We start from the raw sequence: 6,000 nt of genomic DNA, 5'->3' as shown, positions 1-6,000 counted from the left end.
CAGCTGTGCTGTCTTGAGCTGTCTTGAGTTGTGTGATGATATATGCTCCTTCTTGTGCTCTGGTTTTTCTCTTCTTTAAAATGAGATTCATATAGAATGAAAAACTAGAGACATTTATAGTTAAGTGGATGCACATTGAGGGCATACTCTTAAGTGAAATCAATAGGACACACATGTGTAAATGCCGAATAGTTTCTCTGGTGAAAAACTAAAAGTGTAAATAAGGTTCAAATTGTATAATTGATAATGGAGAAAAAGGGCTAAAGGAGTAGGGAAAGGGGGAAGGGTAGGGCAAGAGAAAGAAGAGAAAAAAATATGAGAGAAGGGAAAAATGGAAACAAAGTCTTTGTAAATGGGGAAGGGTAGAGGGGGTGAAGGGAGGGCAGGGGAACAGGGAAAAAAATAAGAGCCAAGACCTGTCATGTAGAGGTAGAAGATCTCAAAGATGAATGTAACCATAATATAAACCTAAAAAGTACCAATAAATTAATGAAAAGGATGAGATTCATATAATACTTCTCTCCTAGGATTATTAGGAATATTAAATTAGCTAATATTTGAAGTGTTTAAAACAGTATCTGGCATATTATAGATCCACATACAACTTGAAATCATTGGAATTCTACGCTTCTTTACACATCCTTGATAATACTGTTTCTTCTCTTGTGTTACAGGCGAAGACAGTGATTACACAGCTGATATGACATAAATATCTGCCTTACCTTCTCATTCCCAGGCCAAAGTATCTGACAACCACAAGTTAAATGAGAGAAGGCTTATTTTAGTTCAGTTTGTAGAGGTTTCAGTCCATAGTCACCTGCTCCAAGGCAGGAGGGAGAGAGAGAGAGAGAGAAAAGAGAGTCCACGGCAGGGCAGAGGGAAGGGCCTCCCTTCCCTTTTTGTTCCATCCTTGGTACAAGTCTATTGGTTGGAGCCTTACACACAGCATGGGCCTTCCCTTTATCCGTTCCCAGAACTGTGCTAAACCCGATCAGCAGCTAACCCAGTTATCACACCCATAATCTCGTAACACAAATTCAGGATCTAGCCACCTCCCCAGAGCCCCACCTTCAGGCACATGAGGCTTTGTGAGGACATCTAGACACAAATGATAACTCTCCTATAAGTCATAATAACTTGGAGCACGAATCAACAATGAGCCAATGTTGATGCCCTTCCTACACCTAAGTCCTAAGATGATAAGAACCCTAGGGAGGGTGCTTTGGTTGGTTTGGGCTGCTGTAACAGGACGCCATATACTGTGTGCCTTAAACAACAGATTTATTTATTACAGTGCAGTTCTGGAGACTGGAAGTCTGAGTTCAAGTTGTTGGAAGGTTGGGGGTCTAGAGAGGGTCCTTTCTTTCCGGTTTTCAGAGATTTGCCTTCTTGATGTCCTTACATGGAAGAGAGAGGCATCCTCTTTTTCCTCTTCCTGTAAGGGCAGTGATCTTATTCATGAGGTTTCTATTCTTTTGGGGGGGGGGTACCAGGGATCAAACTTGGGACCTCACACTTGCAAGGCAGGTGGTGGAACCACTGAGCTAAATCCCTTGCTCCAAGGGTTCTATTCTTATCATCTAATCACCTCCCAAAGACTCCAATTCCTAATGGCATCTCATTGAGCATTAGCCTTTTATCATGTGAATTGAGTAGGGATGGGGACAGGACATTCCGTCTATAAGGCAGGAACTGTCAAGGACCTGAGCTCCCAAGGACACGAAGTGGAACAGATAGGATCAAAGGTTAAAAAATGTGGAATGTGGAGTGGGGGGAAATTGGAATATCGCACTTGTTCCAGAATTATGTACAGGGTCAATTCCTCAACACTCCTGTCATGCAAGTGATATTTATTTTACAGATGTGTCGAAGCAGCCACAAGGGATTTCTTGTCAAACTGGGTGATGTAAAGAACCCAGTATTTCTGTAAGAGGATGCTTAAAGGGTTTGTTATGAGGGAACTGGAAAGTGCCTGTGCAATGTAAATGAATAATTGTCCTCTGTCCACATAAAATATGAGCAAATGATCAAGACGGCTGAAGGCCTCCTCTGGCAGCTTTCAGCACTGTGTCTGAATCTAGAAATCCTTTTTCTACAGCTGCCTGCTTGAGCTTCAGAAAAGTGGGAGTCTCTCAAAATCAGTGCAGCCACAAGAGCTGTGGTAAAGGAAGTGCATTATCTGGGCATGTATTGTGTGCCGCAGCCTTTGGGGGAAGAATACAAAGAGAACAAACGGTTCATCAATGGATTTCAGGCAATTTGGTCTTCCTCAGACAGCCTGAAAAGAAAATATTGCAAGCCAAAAAGGAAAATGAGAGGGAAAGCATGTACAAGGTAACACCTTCTGTACTGGAAAGCTAAAGGTCTTCAATAAGAAATGGTGAAAACGGATTGAAAATGGGGATGAATCATCTTAAATGGCATCACTAGGAAATTGGTCTGAAGTTTCACAGAGGAAATGGCCCCATGGAATGACTACAATAAGGCTTTGATATAATAAATGGGTTTTCTTTGTGTGTGTGCATGTGTATTTTGAGCTCCAAATGTCAATGAAAAATTGGTCACTGTTATATATTATCTAATGCAGGATGTGACACTTGAAATATAGGTTACCATCCCATTTGGACCCACAAAATTCTTTTAGGACCCCAAAGGGTAAGAATTAGTGTCTCAGACAATTCTCTCCTACAGTTCCTCTGTGTAAACTGAAGATAAAAGTGATTTTTGGGCACTAAACCAATCAAGTACAGGCTGTGATACTGGCTTACTCAGACTCCTGTCTCTGTTTGCCTTCTTGTCAGTAAGCTTTCTGTTACTATAGTAAAATACCTGAGCTAATCAGTGTGAAAGGAGGCCACTGGTTTCACAGGTTTTCCATCTGTAGTCAGTTATCCGTAATGCTTTGGGGCCTGTGGCAAGAGAGCACATGTTGATGGGAGCTATGTGGCACTTTATGGAGGGAAGCAAAAGAGAGAGGAAGAGACCCTACAATCCCCTTCACGGAACTGGCCCCCAGTAGCCTGAGACCTTCCACTTGCCCCACCCACCAGGGGCTGCACCACCTCTCAATGGTGCCAAGCCTTGGGAGCTTCCAGATCCAAACTCCAATAGTCGTCATGTCATTGAGGATCCTACTCTTTCATCTTCAGACTTAAATATCACTTTCAGAACACATCACAGAACATCTTAGCACTCCTGAATCTAGCTTCTGAAAATCTGTAGTAATAGCTGAATGATGTGGGGAAGATAGCGAATATTTTTTCTCATTGAGTTTATTGGTACATTTTAGGTATACAGTACAGTTACATTCATCATTGCGATCTTGTACCTTTACATGACAGGTCTTGGTTCTCATTTTTTCCCCTTATCCTTGCCCTCCCTTCACCCCCTCCTCCCTTCCCTATGGACAGTGAATACTTTATTTTGAGAATATCACAAAGCACCTACACTTACCAAAGTGCTTCATCAAACTGGTTCAACAAGTTAGCTGCTAATTGATGTTCAAAACAAACTTTTTATAGAAATTTTGCATTCAGAAAAACGTGTAAGATGTCTATGGACAGCTAGATGGATTTACATAAAATCAGTGGCATTAAGATAACTATCACCTAGGTAAGAATCTTTCTCTATCCTCTCCCAGGTCACGTTTAGCTTCTGCTCCCAATTAAGAGAAGTCTTCTGACTTTTATCACTGTCAAATAATTTTGCATATTTTAAAACTTTTTAATGGATCGAGTCATAAAGGATGTTTTTGTCTACGTCTGTCCTTGCCACTCAACTTTGTATTTCTGAGATTCTTTCAAATTGCTGCACTTGTTGAAGTTGGTACATTTTTATCTTATCTCTTTTATGAGTATGCTTTTTATTCACTCATTCTGCTGTTGACAAACATTTGGGTTAGTTTCCAGCTTTAGCCAGTTGTGAATTAATTGTATTTATTAAAAATACTCCTATATGCGCTTTTTCTTTTCTGTTTTCCCCATTTTTTTCTTTCTGCTGTGCAAGGGATTGAACCCAGGGCTTTTGGGCATTCCCAGTCCCTTTTATTTATTTTTAAATTTTGAGACAATTTCTCACTAAATGGCTTAACCTATCCTCTAACTTGCACTCCTCCTGCCTCAGCCTCCCAAATACCTGGGTTATAGGTGTGTACTGTTGTATCCAGCCCTTGGATTTGTCTTTTGAGGCACAAATATATATTTCTATGACCTGAAGTAGGATTATAAGGTCATAAACTATCATAAGATATGTTCAGCTTTACTAGATTATATCAAGCCAGTTTCAAAAGAGGTTGTATCAATGTACACTCCTGTCTGGAGTGTAAATGAGAATTCTGATTATTCAATGTTTTTATTAAAGTGTTTAATCTGTCATTTTAATTGTAACATTCTGGTGACTGTATTTCTCATTTACATTTCTCTAAAGATTGGTTATGCTGAAGACTTAAAATTAAAAAAAATGTTTGGTTTTTTTGAGACAGTATCTCACTGTGTAGTTTAGGCTGGCCTTGTACTCACTGTGTAGCTTAGGCTGGTCTCCAGCTCATGGTGATCCTCCTGCCCCAGCCTTCCAAGTGCTGGGATTACAGGTGTGCACCACTGTGCCTGGCCTGAAGACATTTTTTATGCCCTTACTGACCATTTGGGTATCTTCTCTGTTAAATGTCTGTACAAACCTTTGTTCATTTATATATAGAATTGGGGTGACTTTATCATTGATCTATTTGTAGGAATTCATTTCTATGCATTCCGAATACTGTATAAGACTTTGGATAAACGTCCTGCAGATAGCTCATGGCTGTCCTTTGAACAATTGTGATATCTTTTGACTTCAGACTTTCTTAGTTTGAATGCAATCTGATATACCAATCTTTTGTTTATACTCAGTGTTACAATAAAATAAAGAGTAATCCTCTGTCCACCATTCTCCTCCAAATGTATCGCTCTGAAAATGTGGACATTTTTCTTCTACAAATTCTTAACTGCTTATGTGACCAGCTTTTTTTTTTTTTTTTTCTGAAAAGCAGGTTGCGTATAGTCAAAGCAAATGCCATGGGGTGCAAATACAGATGAATGTCACTTTACTGCTCTCAGGGGTGCAACAGTGCAGTTTCAGAGGCAAGCAGAACTCAGACAAACCCCACAGCACTTCAAAGCCATGGACATTTTGCACATGTGGTGCAAAGTGGACATAATGTTGTTCAGAAAGTAGTTCACGGGCAGGGTGGGGAGAGAGGCATACGGAATGATGGGAAGTTGCCCCCCTCTTGTGATGGAAGGCTGTCTGCCAGTGCACCAGGGTGACTCAGAAGACAGCCACCATGTGGACGAAGGACCTTTCACCATCTGGGCCAGCCCCAAGTCAGGTTGGCCTTTGATTTGTGTGGGCCTCCTTGTCTGTGTCTGTTTGTCCCTTTTCCTCTCCCAGGTGTCTGGTTCACTCTGGACACACTCTTAACACACCGATTCCCATCCCAGAGGAATTTATGGGCATGGTTTTGGTGTTCTACCTGGCCTTACCTGAGTTGGTGAACTTTGATATTCTATTAAATACAGTCAGATGACAAAGCTTTATCAAGTACCTGCAATCTGACACACTGCAGAGGTTAAAATACAATTCACTGCCATTCTTAAGCTAAAGTGGTTGAGTCTAAACTTTGAACCGCTTTTAAAAATTACAATAAGTTTAAAAGTATTTTGTAGATATTATATTTTATAGACAAAAATAATGTAAAGCCAAGTTTTATATTGTTCACAGCCTGGCCATTCTTGGTACCAACATCACCTTCCCTTCTAGAAAAAGAAATATGTCCACAGTTCTCTTTTTGTTTCATTTTGTGTGATTACTCTTGGTTTACCCTTACTTTTTATGAATGAGAGTTTTACTTCATAAAATGCAGCTGGATTAAGTTGTCTGATTTTATGTTTTTATTACATTTAAAAATCCCAGTTAGTCAGCTTTTTGTCATTATAACAAAACATATCAGACAACTAACTTATA

The sequence above is a fragment of the Fukomys damarensis genome, unplaced genomic scaffold (genome assembly GCF_012274545.1).
Source record: "Fukomys damarensis isolate Sample0158 unplaced genomic scaffold, DMR_v1.0_HiC HiC_scaffold_10, whole genome shotgun sequence".
Taxonomy (NCBI): Eukaryota; Metazoa; Chordata; class Mammalia; order Rodentia; family Bathyergidae; genus Fukomys; species Fukomys damarensis.
This window is presented reverse-complemented; position numbering follows the sequence as displayed.